Source organism: Suricata suricatta, chromosome 1, assembly GCF_006229205.1.
Source record: "Suricata suricatta isolate VVHF042 chromosome 1, meerkat_22Aug2017_6uvM2_HiC, whole genome shotgun sequence".
In the NCBI taxonomy this organism is placed as follows: domain Eukaryota; kingdom Metazoa; phylum Chordata; class Mammalia; order Carnivora; family Herpestidae; genus Suricata; species Suricata suricatta.
Window position 1 is genome coordinate 60471717 of NC_043700.1, and position 19461 is coordinate 60491177.

Below are 19461 nucleotides of genomic sequence, written 5' to 3' on the forward strand. Positions count from 1 at the left end.
AAATGTTTTGTTTATTCAGTTTTGTCCATCTTTATGATAAATATTAAAATCAGATTTTATTATAAAATTTTTATTACTTTAAAGCAAGTGTACAATTGAAAATCATCGGATAACACAAGTTTCTCCCAGTATGACATTTAGGATAGATTTCATTGATAGGAATTGACAAAAGATGTACCAACCATCATGAATATGAACATCTGTATTTATTTACATCAGGCCAATGTTGATTAAAAAACCTAAGAAGAATATAACAAAGCTTATGTGTTGTTTAATTTTATTTTTATTGCAAAGCTTGATCCATGACTCTTACATGGCCGCGATTTTTCCCCAATAAACTTGGGTGGGAAAGTGAAGAAGCATGTTTTATTTATCCTTCCTAAAAAATGTACTAATTGTGTAGAATTTTATTGTGAAATTGAAAAGGCTTAAAACATTATCAAAACTGGAATTTGTCTCATCACAAAAGGCTTGTCTTGAAGCTTCCAGATTTGCTTATCACGTGGCTAAGAGAAGGAATTCATACGCATGGGAAACGTCTTGACAAAACCATATGGAAACATCAGATTGGGTAAAGCAAACAGAATCAATGCCTCGATTAAGGGCATCAAAGTCAGTGATGCTCTTTTAATATTTTGAAGCAAATCATGGAGGAATTGGCAGCTCTAATTTCCCTTCAACAAACAACTAGATGTGACTGCCATTGTTCTTTCAGTGCAGCCAGCTCTTAGGTTCAAGCATCAAATATCAGTGAGGAGGGTACCTGGGTGGCTCAGTGAGTTCAGCACCAAACTTCAGCCCAGATCATGATCACAGTTTGTGAGTTCAAGCCCCACGTCAGGGTCTGTGCTGACAGCTCAGAGCCTGGAGCCTGGTTTGGTTTCTGTGTCTTCTTCTCTGCCCCTCTCCTGTTCATGCTCTGCCCGCCCCCCTCAAAAATAAATAAACATTAAAAAATATCAGTGAGGAATTCCTGTTCTGTGAGCCCCCTTTGCAAACTGCTAAGGCCATTGTCATCTTCAGATGGTGAAAAATCTATGATAAGCCAAATTTCAACAGGAAAAAAATTCTTGTTACCCTGCATAGAGCACCTGCAGTTTTTGGCAACATTTCTGAATTTGCAACTTTAAGAAACCAAGAAGGTCAGGGGTGCCTGAGTGGCTCAGTTCATTGAGCATCTGACTTGATATGGGCTGAATGAGTCCTTTGTTGAGCTCTATGCTGACAGCATGGAGCCTGCTTGGGATTCTCTGTCTGCCTTTCTGTCTCTCTCTCTCTCTCTGTCTCTCTCTCCCACCCACACACTGCTCGTGCGCACACATGCATGCTCTCTCTTTCTCTTTTTCTGTCTCTCAAAATGAAAAAAAAAACATTAAGAAAAAAGTCAACATGTATCATTGGGACTCATTGGTTTCTATATTGTGAATATTTGCATCAAAGACTTTAACAACAATCTCAAATAGATCTTTTCCGTTGTTCTGTTGTCTATTGCATCAGCTATAGGGGTTTGAACATCCAGCTTTTCAAGATGTGTATTTAAAATTTTTTTTAAATATTTATTTGTTTTTGAGAGACGGGGACAGAGAGAGAGAGAGAGAGAGAGAGAGAGGGAGATCTAGAATGTGAGCAAGTGCAAATGAGGGGAGGGGCAGAGAGACAGGGAGACACAGAATCCCAAGCAGGCTCCAGGCTCTGAGCTTACAGCACCCAGCCCATCACGAGGCTCAAATTCACGAACTGCAAGATCATGACCTGATCTTCAGTTGGTCACTTAACTGACTGAGCCACTCAGGCACCCTCCAAGAGGTGTATCTTAAAATCAGGAAATGGAATAAAATGTGGAGTTCTTTTTAACTACATTGACAAACATTGGCTTTCAGTGGATATGTCGCAAAAAGATTGATTAGATTTGAGGTGAGCAGAGCATAAAGTATTGAGATGTTGAAACATACATTGTACAGTTGGAAGGGATGTGTCATTGTGTGCCAACTCTACTGTTTTTTAATTGGTTATATATTGGACATTTCTTTGCAGGAAAATAATTGCCTTTCTTTTGTCAGCTAAGGTTAAGATTGTCTACGCACAGTAGGAGGAAAAACACTGTTACTTAAGGGTAGATGTTTCTACTTCCCTCTTACATAAAAGGAGTCCAAATATAGACAGTCCAGAGAGTTACAGCATATCCATTAGAGATCTAGGCTTTTGTCTTTCTGCTTCACTACTATAGCCCATTGTTTCTATCCTTACAGCTACCTCATGAGCAGGATGGTTGCTTCGTGACTGACTTTTCAGTTGCTAAGAAGGATGTAAGACAGATGGGCATAAAACATTTACTTTCAGCTACTTTTACACAACTTTCATGGAAATCCTGTACAGCATATATGTTTATATGTCCCTGGCCAGAATTTAACTAGTTAAGTGACCATATCCAGATATAAGGGAGATTAGAAAATCTAACCTGAGTCATATGAGATAATGTACCTGTTCTCTGTTCCTGAGGGTGAGAGGAGGAAATGGACGTTGGGTTAACCAAATACAGTTTCTACCACATTGACAGAATAATTTAGTTGGCTGTTTTCTCTTTAGCTTGCCTTAATTGGTAGATATTATTGTAGTATGAAGTGAACACCTTTTCAATCAAGGCACTCCAGTCTTCATTATAATTATTGCAAATACGTACAGGGCTAGTTACATAATTCATGGTCCCCATGAATTGGTCAAAAGCAGGAAAAAAGCTTTTTGTTTTCTTTTACAGTCTCTCTCTTGAAATGTCATGGTGTTTTTATTTGCTATTTAATGTCATGTCCCCTCAGGCAGAGAGATGCTCCTGGGGTGAGTACCAAATTCACAGTGCCTGGGTCACTCACCACGCTGCAATTCCCTGAAACACTGTCCATGCCCATGCCTCGGTCCCCTATGGGGACAAGGTGGCTGCAGATACCAGATCAGTATGGGAGAGAGGGGCTGAGAACTTGTCTGCCCCAGGGAGATGGGGAGGTGGCACAAGGCAGGACAATGTGTAATCCGAGGCCCCAAGCCCCCTGCCACTTGCCCACTGTCCCATTGGACTTCACTAGCAAAAGACAAATTCCAAGATAAAAATATTACAAATTTTAAGGTGGCAACCACAAAGTTTTAACCCCCACATTCCCATGTGGTGAGGTTTCCTTCTAAACATGAAGCCCATTTGCAATTGTACTGGTAACAACTGCATAAAGCCAGCCCTGGTTGTGAGTCCTGCCCAATCTGCTATTCTAAATGAACAGATTGGAAATGAATAACACTCCCAACATTTTTAGTTTGGATTTCCCAGAGACAAACCTTGACAAGAACATTCCTGTGAAAGTGATTCATTGGGAAGTCTTCAGAAAAGCATGGTAGGAGCATGGAAGGAAGGAAGTGGCAGGAAGTGAAGGAATCCAAGTGGGATTCTGAAAGGTCTAATGGGAACTTTGTCTCACATGCTCTGGAGAGCTCTTCAAAGTGGGGGTCACACATCTGGGTTCTGCAACAGAGGAGAGCTGGATTATTTATAGCTCCGCACCCCCAGTCTTCAGTTAAGGGATACCCCCAGGAAATTTCCAGTTGCTAACTAATCTTCCAGCGGCTCACAGCCCAAGTTGACTTGGGCAGTCTGATGGAAGCCCTTCAACAAAGAAGTAGAGGTACTGCTTATAGGAAAGAATGCACGCAGGTCAGAGCATTGTTGCACTACGGAAGATGCAAGGGACAGGGGGATATGGCCCAACAACCAAGAGCAGGTACTGCACTACCTCTCCAAACCTCAAAGAGGGCTTCTGCAGGCTACAGTTGGACTTGTTTGTTTATTTCTGCTGCTGATATTTATAGGCAGTTGGAAGCATTGTGAAGCTCTTTGAAATTTACTTCTGCATGGTAGATTTCACCTTTTCTGGGTGAAAAAGATGAGCAATACCAATAATACAGGCTGGACTAAAAAAGAAAACATTTTAGTTAAACACAAAACTAGCATTCAAATCTCTCATTTAAAGGTTTTCAAAAAATCAGGGTCTGGGTATGAGCCACATCTGGCAAAGTTGATAATGGGGATATAAAATAAAGATGACAGAGAGTGTTGCATGCATATGTATGTGTGCATTTTTCTATAGCATAAACTATAAATTTAATCAAATTTCAAAGTAGTTGTCCCCACAGGATCATTACTATGGGACTGTATTGTTTTCCCTAATCCATGCTACTTACTTAGCCTCCATTAAACCCAAAAGAAGAATGTTTACACTGATTAAAAGTTCTATCTTAATTTATTTATTACTACCATCCTTTTTACCCTAATTATTTACCCACTTAAGAAATATTTATTTAGGGGCTCCTGAGTGGCTCAGTCAGGTGTCCAATTTTAGCTCAGGTCATGATCCCCCCAGTTCATGAGTTCGAGGCTTGCATTGGGCACACTGCTGTCGGCATGGAGCCTGCTTCAGATTCTCTGCCCCCCCCACCTCATCCCTACCTACTCCATTTCTCTCTCTGTCGTTCTCTCAAAAAATAAATAAAACATTAAAAATAAATATTTATTTAGCACCTAATATCTGTGTTCTGAGAGAGAAGGGCTCAGTGTAGATATTCTTGACCATCCAATCCAAGAGGCTTTTCCATCCCTAATAGTTACCACATTATCCAAATTGATTTTGCAAATTGACTTATATAATAAATTATCTGATTTAATTTAGACTACATTTTGCACAAGCTTACTGTGCCTTTCTTATTTGCTCGTTTATTTATTTCTTTATTCCTCCCGTTTGAATAACCCCCAGCAGACTGAATAGAGGATTGAATTAGAATACCTAGAGTAAGTTGCAACCTTCATATTACATGATTCCATAAAGAATAATTTTTTAATAGAGACTTCAAATCAAGATGGCCTTCTTCATGATACAGTGAGTTGTTTATTACTGCACTTTTTACAACAGAGTCTGAATGTTGGTGTGTTTTAGATGTTGAAGAGATGATTTCTGTATTAGTAAAGGAGATTGGATAGGATATCTTTAAAGATCATTGTAGATTTTGTTAAATGTTTGTTTATTTTTGAGAGAGAGAGGGCATCAGCAAGGGAGGGGCAGAGAGAAAAGGGGACAGAATCTGAAGCAGGCTCTGAGCTATAAGGGCAAACCGTGAGATCGTGACTTGGGCCAAAGTCAGACAGTTAACCAATTGAGCCACCCAGGTACCCCTAAACATCATTTTAATCTTGGACACTGAAGCCAAAAAAGAAAAGTAATAAAAGGAGAAATATGAAAGAAAGACTATTGGGCAGATACTTGACTTGTTTCTTTGTGGGTTGAAAAAGGGCTGTTTGAGGAGGTTAGTGGAAGAAACATTGGGAACACACAGTGAAGTACTACTTTAAATAATGCCTCCTGATGAATAGGCCTAGTTAGAAAAACTATCACTTTAATATTTTTAAACATTATTTTTTGAGAGAGAGGGAGCACAAGCATAAGTGTGGGAAACAGCAGAGAGAGAGGGAGAGAGAAAATCCCAAGCAAGCTCTACACCCTCAACATGGAACCTGATTCAGGGCTTGAACCCATGAACTGTGAGATCATGATTTGAGCTAAAATCAGAAGTCACATGCTTAGCCGACTGCACCACCCAGGTGCCCTGAAAACCATCTCTTTAGAAGAAAAGAGGCCTGGGTCTAAAAAGCTAAGATCCAAGTATTGATGGTCAAAAAAAAAATTGGAAACATTAGAAAATCAGGAGATAGGTTATGCTTGAATCTTTTCTGTATCACATAAAATGTTGTTCTGCCAAGCGTCATTGTTACCATCATGTGTGCTAACATCACAAACTTGCTTTTACTACATTCAGACTATGGCATCATGAAATGAGAAATATCATTAGGCTTTCATTTACATTTTTCAAATCACAAGTATGGGAGTGACACTACATAAGTAGTATTATGGGTAAAAAAAAATGTTGAGATGTCAATAGTGTCATATAGTCAAATATAAAACCATGAGACACAATCATTGATAGCTCTAAAAGAAACATCAGATACATTTGTCTTTCTTATGTATTGAAATAGACTTTCTTCAGACAGAATTTAAGAAGGTTTTTTTTTTTTACTATATCCTGTGTATCGTATATCACGGAATTTTCTTTGAATCAATACACTTTTCCCGTCAATGATTTAGTAAACATTTTCAAGAATTTAATAATCTTGATACAATCAAATCAGATTCAATTATGTTCTCTTTTAGAAGAATTCTAAGAGTAGAAAAGATGAAAAGGCTGGATGAGACAGTCGTTGGAAGAAAAGAGGCCATCCCGATGTAAAAAAGATGCTTTGGAAGGAAACTTCTACAGCGAGTGGAGTCCTTTCATGGTTCTACTCTGGGATAATTTTAAAAGCCTCTATTCTAATTCTCCTGGTTAGTTTTTATTCACTCTCATGGGGTAATCTTATGGTTTCCTATTCTGGTGTCAGGAGCTGGCTTGGATCTGAGATTTTACCTTGCTTGAAAGAGAACAAGTTAGAGAACAAGTTTGCCGGTTTCACAGATGGTGACAGAAGACACGGGCTTTTGGGTCAGAGACAAAATATCATGCCCAGCACAACAGGCAGAAAGAGCTCCAGTTTTATCAATTACCCATCCTCATAAGTGTCATGGGAGTGATGAGGACCCACCCAGTGGAGAGTTCTGCACAGAGTAGGTGTGTGGCACCCTCTAGGAACCCTGAGGTTTCACAAACCTTTAATCATATAAGGGACTACTGTCAGACCTATCCAATATTTGCCTAGGAGTAAAGCATTTTCTTTAGATTCTGATTTGAAAGAGACATAGTCTCTATCTTTTTTAAAAATTTTTTCACATTTATTCATTTTTGAGAGAGAGAGAGCACGAGTGGAGGAGGGTCAGAGAGAGAGGGAGATACAGAACCTGAAGCAGGCTCCAGGCTCTAAGCTGACAGCACAGAGCCTGACACAAGGCTCAATCCCACAAGAGATGAGATAGATCATGACCTGAGCCAAAGTCAGAGGCTTAACCGACTGAGCCACACAGGCACCCCCACAGTCTCTAACTTCTAAGGCTGTCTGCTGTGTAAACATCCTTGAAGAGATCATACAAAACAAAAAACACTGCCACGAGATGTATAGAAACATACCTCTGAGGAATTGTCTTATTATAAGATTAGCACTAGTGATTTTTGTTTTGTTTTGTTTTGTTTAGTAGAAAGAGCAAGCATTATCATTTGACTTCTGTTATTTATTGTCTGGAGGACAGAGTCATATATATACATATATATAGCTAACACTTGATGTTGTTGATATCTGAAATACCATTTTTGCAATATTTACTAGGATGCAAATAAAAATTTTTCTGCATTTTGAGAGGGCTATGTGGGTAAAAGTAGAAGTATCCTAGAAAATAAAGTATTAAAAATTATTCCTTATCTTGAAGGAATCAGGCTCATTCTCTATAAATTCTGTATTATTTCCAGACTTTTATGGTCCTAATACATTGTCTTTTTTGTTTTCCCATGAACACTAGGAGTAAAGCGACAATAAATTGTCTGGGTATGGAATCAGATCTAAGACAAATGCTAACTCTGCTACTTACTCGTTACATGTTCTAGGGAAAGTTACCTACCCTCCATAAGTCATGGGTACCTCTTCTAGTAAGGGAGAAATGCCCGTCTTACAAAATTTTCACATTTAGTAAAACATCTGGCATATAGTTAACATGCAAAATACTACCTCTTAGGAAGTATAGAAAGGCATGAATAAGAACGTAATTTTTTTTCTCTACCAGGGAAAAACACCATTAACATTCTGGTTTATCTATCAAAGGAATGTGTAAACACACACACATACCATTTATAGAGCATATCATATATTTATTTGTATATTTGTGTTTGAAGCTACTTTTCCTTATTAAAACTATTTCACATTCATTTCTTAAGTTGGCTAAATATTCCATAAAAGACATGCTTATCTGTCACTATACATTATGATATCATGTAGATGTATTATATTATAATTCAGCCAACAGATATTTAATTTGTTTCCACATATAAATTGATACACATCTTAATATATACCTCTGAGATTAACATCATTATATATAAGATAAAATCCATGGAGTAGATTTAGAAGGCTAAAGGCAATGTGCATATTAAAATTTTTTAAGGCATGGTACCAAATTTGTCTCCAGGGTTCAGCAAAACAGTGATATAATCTCTCATTTTAGAAGAATGACTGGTTGCTATGTAGAAATAGAAGACAAAAGAGGAAGTAGGGGTGTACATTAGAATGATACGTATCAAACTTTAATGTGACTGTGATCATGATCACACGGGATACCATTAAAATGTGGATTCTAACTCAGTTTGTAGTGGGCCCCCCCTACCCAGCAGTGTCCCTGGTGATGTGTGCTGCCTGCTGGGCTGTGGACCATTTTTTGAATAGCAGGATGTAAGAGGACAATTTCAGTAATTGAGACCAGATATAGCAGTGGCTTAGATAAGAGCATAGCAGTGTGGAAATGTGGATATTGGATGGATTTTAAAGGTAAAACAAATCCAAACCTTAGTAGTTGAGTAAATCTAATCCAGTTAATTAACCTCTGATCCCCAGTATCATAATTTGTGAAAAATGGGAATCTTCAGAATACATATTCCCCAAGATTGTTGGAATAAACCCCAAAGTGTTTTTATGAACTAGTAGTTACTATTTAATACATTAGGTTTTTGCCATCTGTTAATTTTCAATAAATACTGGCTTTTAATAGCATAGTTATTTTCTAGGTTAGAAACTTCTGATTATGATAATTTTATAGAATTGATTTTTTGGTATTTTTTTTAGGTAGGGGTATTTTTTTTCTTTGATAGGTAAGGGTAGAAATAAAGGTTATAAAATCATTTATACGGGCAGCTAAGAGATAAGATTTAACCTATTTAAGGAAGTGAAGATGAAAAATTTTACCTTGGCAGTAAATTCTAGATAGGAATTATCAGTAGCTCATTTGTATTGATTGGATCATTCTAGTGGGAAAAATAACTGAGACAAAATTCTAAAGATTTAAAAGTTTTTAAAAGGATTTTCCAGCATAATAAGGCCAAGATGCTAAGCTAGGTAAAGTGAGATATGCATATTTTAAAAAGGCAAAGGCAAAACCTATAAGGGAAACAATTGTAATGTTAAGAAGGTAGGAATGAGATGAGTAAAATTGGAATAAAAAAGGAAATGGAATTTTAATGGCCCATAAGAGCAATTATAATACATATACAAGAGAGAACTAGAATCATAGCAAATTATTTTGAAATGCAAATTGGTTGTATACTAGGTTATTTTCTGAAAGAACATTAATAAGTGAGCACACATGGGGCACCTGGATGGCTCAGTCAGCTGAACATCCCTCTCTTGATTTTGGCTCTAATCATGATCTCACAGTTCATGGGATCCAGCCCTGAGTTGGATTCTGTGCCCACAGTGCAGAGACTGATTGAGATTCTTTCTCTTCTCTCTCTGCCCTTTCTCTGCCTGCACGCACACACACTCATGCACTTCCTCTCTCAAAGAAAAAAACCCAAAAAACAAAAAAATAATTCGGCACCTGGGTGGCTTCATCAATTAAGTGTCTGATTCTTGATTTCCACTGAGGTAATGATCTCACAGTCCTGAGGGAGATAGAGCCCTGACCTGGGCTTCATGCTGGACATGGAGCCTACTGAAGATTCTCTCCCTCTGCTCCTCCTGTGCTTGGATGTGCACGTGCTCTCATTCTTTCTCTCCCTTGTTCTCTCTCTCTCTCTCAAAAGAAGAAAAATTCTTAAAATGTGAACACACAAAGAAAAAATAATCTGTACAAGGCATAGTGAATGAAGATATGCAACTAAAGGATGGCCATTTACCTTTGGTTTCCTTTTAAGTCTTCCATTTTTTAAGAAGTGCTCAAAAAAAAAAAAAAAAAAAAGGACATGGCCGGTAATGTAAAAATTGTTTAGATTGTTTAATTAAAGTTTTTGTTGTTTAAATTCTCTCTAAAGTTATCAGTCATCACTTATTTGGATTCATCATTTTTTTTCTTTTCTACATTGAATAAACTATTTTATATTCTTGAATTTTAATTTTATACTGGGTAATGGTGTGCTTCATGAGATAGTTTAGAATAATTTACAGTATTTGGCATTGACATTTAATAGATTAAGTATTGAGTTTGATGGATGTGCCTAGTGGATTTAAAGCGTGAATCAGAAGTAAAAGTGTGTATGTGTTTAAGCTGATTTTTAAGAATTTCTTTTTATAAAATCAGAACTGAGAATGAATATACTTCTCAGGTAATTTGGGAATTTGGTATCTGACAGAAGGCCAGGGGCCAACTTTTTTTTTTACAATTTAATTTTTATTAACCTGATGCTATATTTCATATCTAGTGTAGTTCTGTTTTGCTTTGGCATTTGGTTTTGCTTTTTTCAGTAGATAGAACCAAAATATATTACCTGTCTTAAACTTTTTAGAGAATTTTGAATGTAATAGGGACTGCCTTAAGAAAAAAGATGGATACAAAGAAAGATAAATTGGTATTTTCCTTTATTAGCTTTAAATGTAAATTGGGAAATAAGATAAAAGAGAAAATAAAATAAAATTACAAATATATGTCTTAAAGAAACAATTAGTTACGTATTCAGAAACAATTTTCTGCCAGCGTACCATTTCATAAAATACAGTTCTCCCATCATTTATATCCAAACAGCATATTAACAAAGTTTTTACTGGAAATAACGATTTTAAGAGGCAACGCCAATCAATCCTGCTTTGGAAGAGACAGCCGCTCCCCAGTTTCCTCACCACCACGCACACAAAAATCTACTTTACTAGAGAGCGTTGATTGAGATGTCACCCTGGAACAAACTTCGTCAATTCAAGGAACTGCAGTTCTTTTACTGAATTCTGTGTGGAGGGAGAATAGTACCTCTGTGTATTTTTCAAAGTTAAAGGACAAGGGATCACAGGTTTCAGAAATGAGAGCTAAGATCCTTTCACATGCATCCCGGGACCAAGGGTCTGAAGCCCTACCCTGATTCTTGCATCTGAGACCTGGCAGGACTTAGCAGTCATCACATCCAGTCCAACCCATCTCTGATTTGATCACGGAGCGGTAGGGAATGGGCTTCAGAGCTTGCTGTCTCGCAACCCTCTTGTGTTGTAGGGAGCATGTTCTGTGTGGATTCCTTGCCCCTGACTGTGGGCTGACTGCTCAGTCCACCCCAACCGGCCCAGCATGGGCATTTAGACCTGTAGCAGACATGGCGACAGGAGCCAGCCAGTCTTCTGCCCTAACCTCCTCACTCACTCAGTGCCTCCCCTCATACTCCTGGCTCAGCTCTCAACCCAGGGGTCATCCTTGACTTCTCCTTTGGGTCGCAAAGCGCACAACCAATCTTTCACATAATCCCGTTTACTGTACCTTCACAGTAAATTCAATGCACCACAGTGGCCTTAGCCATCACCATCTCCAGACCAGAATTATTGCACTAATGTCCTCAGCTGGCCTCTCTGATTCCACATCAGTCGCCTCCAACTCAATAAACTCACAGTACACATATGTGTGTGTGTGTATTACATATATATATATATACATATATATATAAAGTTATATAAAAAGGCAGTAATTATTTGCCCACAAGTGGATTTGTATAATATGAACATTGGAATTTATCAAATTAGAAATTTCTTTAGGCCTAGATGGTCAAGGATGAAATCCTTTTTCTTAGGATTTAAGCTAAGCCATGGAGGATGGATATGACTGTTCAGCAGAAATGGCCCACAAATGTGGTTCTGGAAGTATATGGATATTCAGAAAACAACAATAACAAAAAAGTGAGAACAGTTTAGAATTAGAATATGTGGTCAAATGGAGAATGAGGACAGTAGTAAAACCTGCAAAATTAAAGTGGGAGTAAGTCACTGCTTTGGTTTTCTCTTGCTGCTATAATAAATTACAACAAAGATAGTGGCTTGAAACTGTTCATTTATTATTTTACAGCTCAGTAGGTCAGAAGTCCACATGGACTCAGCTCCAGATCCCACAAGACTCAAATCAAGGTATTGGTAGGCCTGGACTCATATCTGGAGGTTTTGGAGGAAAGTCTCCTCCCAGGTCATTCATGGTAGAATTCTCATTTTCTTGTGATTGTACGGCCGAGGTCTCTGTTTCTGTGTTGTCAGCTGAAGGTCGATCTCAGCTTTTACAGGCATTCACTGCTAGGACTTTATTTCTATGGATGTCATTAGAATTATGAGCAGAGTAGCCAAAGAAGCATTTTAGGAAAATTCATTTGGATATGCCTTTAAGCAAATTTCCTTTATTGCAAATATATGTATTTATATTTAATAACTTATGAAGGCTTACTTTTCCTTGAGGAGTATTCATTTATTTAATATAATTAAGTTTGTGGCAGTGATTTTTGTCCTGAAATTTAAACTCTAATATAACATACTTTTTAAACCTTTTTATAAAAATATTAATCTGTATTTAATATGCATTTCCCCATTCTCCATCAAGATGTCCCTTTCTCTAAAAGATATCTGAAAGTCTTTTCTCTCCCCCCCACTTATTTTTTTTTTGATGAGCTCTCATTAGAATGACTGGTTATTTTCTTTCTCCTTGTCCTAGATGATCATATTTCTATGGTTATTTTTACTAACCCTCCTTCTAATTATGTAATTAAATTTTCTTTGCATTCATAGAATGCAGTGATGTCTCGAAAATAATGTTCTTCATGTTGACTCATGTATTTTGGGGTCTAATATATTTTTTATTAATGTCTTATTTTGAATTATAAACTCATTACAGGATAAGGATGATATTTCTGCTAATAAGCTATAATTTTTAGTGTAGAGCAAAGACATATGAAGCATTGAATGACTTATTTTAGTAGGAAATTTGAAAACCATTATACTCATATTGGTCATTTAAGAATATACCAATAATTAAAGTCAGATTACATTCTGAAATTATAATGGACAAATTTTCACTGCACCAATTAATCAGAAACTGGAAAGGAGCACCTTTTATGTGTTGGGAGACAATTTTCCATGTTTCTGTGTTTCTGTACATCTTGTGAACAGAGGCACTGACAGCTTTTGTTCTGGATGATCTTCTCAAGAATATTCCCAAGGCAAACAGCCTTTGAAAATAGAAGTATTGCCTCTTCTGGGAAAGAAGGATTTGTTGGTTGTCCAGTTTAAGAAAGATAATATGATGCTGTGGGACAAAGACCCATTATAAACATTGGAATTAAGATTGAGATTCCTCTCCTGTAATGCAACCCACTGCGTACACAGGTGTCAGCTCTCTCTTGTGTCAATATGTGGTCATTTCAGTGTAGGAAACTGGTGCATGAAAATGAGCATACTTGTGCTAGTGCCACTACTATGAGTAATTAACTGCCTTCATCTCTGACTCAGGAATTCTGTGTTTTCTGCAGCATCTGTGAAACTGAGGCAGCCTAGTTTGTTAGCTTATGAATAGAGTAAAACCCTTCCGGTTCTTGACATTATGTTTCAGATCCTTTGCTGCATGTATAAAATAGAGTAACCTATATCTTTGCCCTCATATAGCTAATAATCTATCTTGGTTTGCTAATAGTTGAGACAAGAATGGCAAAGAAAAAAACTAGGAGGAGGAAGTACATTATAGGACTGACAGTATTTGTTTCCTATGAGTCCAGTATATTTTGCTATTTTCCTAAACTAAGACACAATACCTTCATCAATGTAACTATTATTTCTGCATTAAAAAATTGACTATGCTTGAATCATATTACCCTTAAAATTTTCTCAGAGAATATTAATTTAAAATTAAAGCTGCAGTCATTTAGAAGGTCTGAACTCTTTTAGAGGATCCTAATTTTTGTTTTTGTTTTTAATTGGTTGATTGGGTTCTTTCTGAGATTTTTTTAGATACTCTGGCTTTTTCTTTCAATTTTCTTTTTCTTTTATTTTAGAGAGACAGTGTACTTGGAGGAGAGAGAGAGAGAGAGAGAGAGACAGACAGACAGACAGACAAAGAGTGAATCCCAAGTAAGCTCCATGCTTGGTGCAGAAAGGGCTCAATCCCATGACCCTAGGATCATGACCTGAGCCGAAATCAAGAGTTGGAAGCTTAACCAACTGAGCCACCCAGGTACCCCTGTTTTTAATTTTCATATAGTAATATTGAATCTTTGTTTAATGTGTGTATGTACACTTCTATAAATTTAGGGATTTGCAACCAGAACCACACCGATTTCATCATCCCCCAAACTACTAGAGGCTCCTTAGTTCAATTTCCACTGTCCTACATTGTTGTAAAGGTTGCCTTTTCTTATATTTGGTGACTATTAGAATCTAAGTTCCATCCCTGTTGTGCTTCCAGACAACTCCATGTTAGTTATTTTAGGGTTAGGGAAAGAAATTATATTTAATAAAAAAGTAAAAAAAGGATGCCCTTAAAGTGGTTTGAGAAAGGCTATTGGAGAGACTCTGAAGTATAATTCCAGATATCGGCCATCTGTTCCACGTCTAACCTTGCCTCTCATAGAATGGCTTATTTTAATTAGAATATGAATCATTACTCATTTAGCCTAGAGACACTCAAGCTGGAAGGACAGAGGGTTCTCATTCTTGGGATCCTGGCCCAGGATGAACAGCTTCTAAGGACAAAAGATGGGAGACCATGATAACCATATTTCATTCTTTTAGAAAACAATGTTAAGAGGAGTAAGTTGAGACCTGTCGGTTATATCATTTACGGTAGTGTTGGTGCCTCTAGAGGGCAGGGGCAGTAGATCACATGACAAATCATGGTAGTAGGGAGAATTGTCTCCTCTGAAATCTGGTTATGGCACCAGTTTTTTTCCTATACAATATCCACCTTCATTCTAGGAAATAAGACTACTTAGTATTCCATGGGAGCTACAAAGAAAAACAAAGAATATAAACCTGTCATGACTCTGCAGGCCAATGGTTCTCAAGCCTAGCCTACATCAGAATCGCTAAGAAGACTTTATAAAAACAGAGATAGCTGGGCTCCACCTCCAGAGTTTCTGACTCAGTGTATCAGAATCAGAATTGGCATTTATAATAAACTCCTCAGTGACACTGAGGCTGCTGGCTCTGAGACCTTACTTTGAGAACAATAGTTCTATTCTGTTGGCAGAATAGATGAAAAATGCTCAGGGGCGCCTGGGTGGCTCAGTCGGTTAAGCCTCCGGCTTTGGCTCAGGTCAGATCTCACGTTTGTGGGTTCGAGCCCCACGTCAGGCTACCAGCTAGCTCAGAGCCAGGAGCCTGCTTCTGGTTCTGTGTCTCCTTCTCTCTCTGCCCCTCCCCCTCTCATGCTCTGTCTCTCTCTGTATTAAAAATAAATAAAACATTTAGAAAAAAAAATGCTCTTACTGAGTTGCCTGAGTGGCTCAGTTGGTTAAGCGTCTGACTCTTGGCTTTGGCTCAGGTCATGATCTCATGGTTCATGAGTTCAAGCCCTGCATCAGGCTCTGCATTGACAGTGCAGAGTCTGCTTGGGATTCTCTCTCTGTCCCTCCCTCATTCTTTCTTTCATAATAAATATACCTGGAAAAAAATTATAAAAAATATAGTGCTCTTTGTTATAAGGCATGTACATTTTGCCTCTGCAACTAATGTCTTCATCTACTCAACAAATTGCTAAGGGTACATTAAGCAAGGAATCACTGTGGTAGTAGTTGTGAAAGATAAATTGATGAGGTGAATCCTATCCACAAAAGGCTTCCAGGTTAAAAGAAGAGCTAAAGCATGCAGAAGACAATGATTTCCAATAGAAAGTCTAAGTGCCATGATAAAAAGTGTAGATATAGTGCTGTGGTGGATGAAGGCGGGAGAGATTCCTGATGGGTCTAAAGGGTATAGAGATTCTGGTGACTAGGATAGGCTTCATAGCTCTACCCATAGTTAAGTTTTCTTCTTGCCTCATAAAAAATACTCACTTTGCACATTTAATTAATATGTGGTAATAGTTTTGTTACATAGACTCTATTGTTATTATAAATACCTATGAGATTTCAAACTGAAATTAGTAGTGAGAACCAGTTAAACTGCCCACTTTCAGGAAAGGTGGTAGTGAATGTATTTGATAAAAATATGCAACAATTTTGGAAGGGTGGTGTCTTTCAGCCTAACTCATCAGATTGACATTAAACAATTTAGAATTTCTGGTTATATTCTATAATCATTTGCTTAGAAAATAGTGTTACTTTCTAAATTCAGTTTCTATGTTGGAAGCTCTCCAACCACAAAATAAAGCCACTCTTTTAAATATAGGAGACATAAGTAAAACAAACATATTTGCTTATGTTGAACAAACTCTTATTTTGAGTATTAAAGAGGGAACAAGAAAACATCATCAGGTGTATATTTAGCAAAAAATCCAAAACCATATTGATGTTTAAAATATATTTAACATTTACATCTTTCAAAAATCTACTTATCAACCTTCAACACATATTCATCCAAATTGAGGAGACCAACTAAGAAATAATTTCAAAACATTTTATATTTTCTAAATCTATAAGTGTATATTTAAAATATTTTTAAGTTTATTCATTTGTTTTAAGAGAGAGAGAGGGAGAGGGAGAGGGAGAGGGAGAGAGAGAGAGAGAGAGAGAGAGAGAGAGAGAGAGACTGTGTGTGTGTGTGTGTGTGTGTGTGCGCGCGCGCACGTGCACGCGCACAAGCAGAGGCGGGGCAGAGAGAGAAGGGAAAGAGAATCCCAAGCAGGCTCCACACTGCCAGCGCAGAGCACCATGTGGGGCATGAACCTAGAAATGTGAGATCATTATCTGAGCCCAAACCAAGAGTCAGATGCTTAATTAACTGAGCCACACAGGCTCTTCTGTTTCAAATATTTTTGTATATATAATTATATAGATTAATTATGTAAACATATATACACATATGAATATATAGCTAAAATGTTCATGAGGTACACTTTATATTATTCAAGATGAATATGCATATTCTTAGCCTCTTTTACTTGGTCTTTTCTAGAAGTTTTAAAAAAATTGTTTAAATGTTTATTTTTGAGAGAAAGAGAGAGCAAGAGAGAGAATGAGCATGAGCAGGGAAGGGACAAAAAGAGAGGAAGACACAGAAGCTGAAGCAAGCTTCAGGCTCTGAGCTGTCAGCACAGAGCCTGACACGGGGCTTGAAGCCTTGAACCAAGAGATTATGACCTGACCCTGAGTTGAATGTTTAACCCACTGAGTCACCCAGGTGCCCCATTGTCTTAAATATCACAAGGTAGAACTCGGGTTTACAGTACTTAGTGTGGGGAAAATCCACATATGCAAACACTTTATAGTAAAGAACACTTCCATTTTCTTAAACCAGATGTAAAAAATTCTTAAAGTACTCATGTAAAATTACTGAAACTCTACTATCAAGCAGCACTGAACTACAATAGGAAAGTAGTAGGACTGCTTTTATTTATTGATGTGGTGTTCAGATGTGGAGAGAAACAGCATTTTAAACAAAATATTAACTTGAGCCATAGTGAATAATAGATGAAAGTTCATACTTCAGGGTGCCTTCTCTTCACTGTTCTTTCTGTTAATGAAACTTCCAGTGAGTAGATGTGTTTGACCATATGAAATTGGGAAGTGTGATAGATTTTTTTTTTCTTACTGTGATTACATGAACCTTGTGTCTTTGGTGGTAATAGCATTTAGAAAGGACTTCTCTGTTAAGAATATCACTACCCTTCACCTAATTTTGTCACATAGGTTTTTACTGTTGCACAATAAATGCAATTTTAATCCAATTTCTTTTCATGTAACTTTATTGGCATGTTAAAATCAATACATGTTGCTACTCCAAGGCAAGAAGTTCCACAAGGAGAGTCAGGTTTTATACCAAGCCTGTGGCTCCTATTAATTTTTGAGACCTCTCAAAAAGCTAGATTAGTAAACTATCAGGGTATGTTGAATTTAAAAAGTAAAAACAAATATACGGAGCTTTTCCCACTTATTAAAATTAATGATGAAAGGTGAACAGATTATTTTACTCCCTTATTTAATACACACATAGGTGTAAATTTATCTGTTCAAGTTCCATGTGTTAGAAGTTTATATAGACTACACATTTGAAATGTGTTCACTTAATGAGTTTTCCTTCATCTGACTTCAGCTTAATGATCTGCCATCACATTTAAGTGCTCATTTGTTTTATTATTATTTTTATCTCATACGTTTCAATCACCTACAGGAATTATTATTTCTGATGTTCAAATCATCTCTGGTTTGACCAGTGGAGCCTTTTCAAGGTGACCCCTGTGCCCTCCTGTTGGCATCCTTGCAAGTTTCATCATGATTCAGTCTTTGTAGGTTGCATATTTCCAGGAATTTATCCATTTCTTCTAGGTTGTCCAATCTGTTAGGGTGTAATTATTCATAGTAGCCTATAATGACTATTTGTATTTCTGTGGTATCAGTTATAGTATTTCCTCCTCATTTCTGATTTTACTTGAGTCACTTTTCCTTTTTTTCTTGGTGAGTCTAGCTACAGGTTTATCAATTTTGTTTCATTTTAAAGAATCATTTCTTAGCTTAGTTGATCTGTTTCTTTTAGTCTCATATTTGTTTCTGCTCTAGTCTTTGTTATTTTCCTCTATTAACTTTCCACATCATTTGTTCTTTTTCTAATTCTGTAAGGTGTGAAGCTAAGGGTTTTTATTTTTATTTCAGATTGTTTTGTTTTGCTATAAACTATCCTCTTCCAACTGCTTTTGTTACATCCCATAAAGTTGGATATATCATATTCTATTTTTGTTTGTCCCAAGGTATCAATATGATTTCTTTTAATTTCTTTTTTTACCTATTGGCTTTTTAGTAGCATGTTGTTTAATGTTCAAATATTTGTTAGTTTTACATTTTTCTTCATGTATTTAATTTCTAGTTTCATGCCATTGTAGTCATAAGAGTACTTGATCTGATTTCAATCCTCTTAAATTTTTAAGACTTGTCTTGTGGCCTAACATAGGATTTATCCTGAAAAAGTTTCATGTGTACTTGTGAAGAACATGTTTTCTGTTGCTTTTGGATGGAACATTCTGTAAGTGTCTGTTAGGTCTATCTTTTCTAACCAAGGCTGATGCTTACTTATTAATTTTTTGTCTGGATGATCTTTTCATTGTTGTAAGTGGGTATTAAATTCCCTACTCTTACTCTTCTGTTGTCTATTTCTCCCTTTAGGTCTGTTAGTATTTGCATTATATATTTAGATTCTTCTATGCTGAGTGCATAAATATTTGCAAATGTTTTGTTGGATTTACCTCTTTATTGTTATGTCACACCTTTCTTTGTTTCATATAACATTTAGTTTAAAGTCTATTTTGTTTGATATAAGTATAGCTACTCCAGCTTTCTTTTGGTTTCCAGTTTCATAGACCTCTTTTTTTTTTT

At 36.9% G+C, this 19461-nt stretch overlaps 1 pseudogene; it reads left to right on the forward strand.

Annotated features, from left to right (window-relative positions):
- Positions 1-6274: 6274 nt before the first annotated feature.
- The window catches only part of LOC115301022, an 18804-nt pseudogene continuing 5617 nt past the window's right edge, over positions 6275-19461 (forward strand).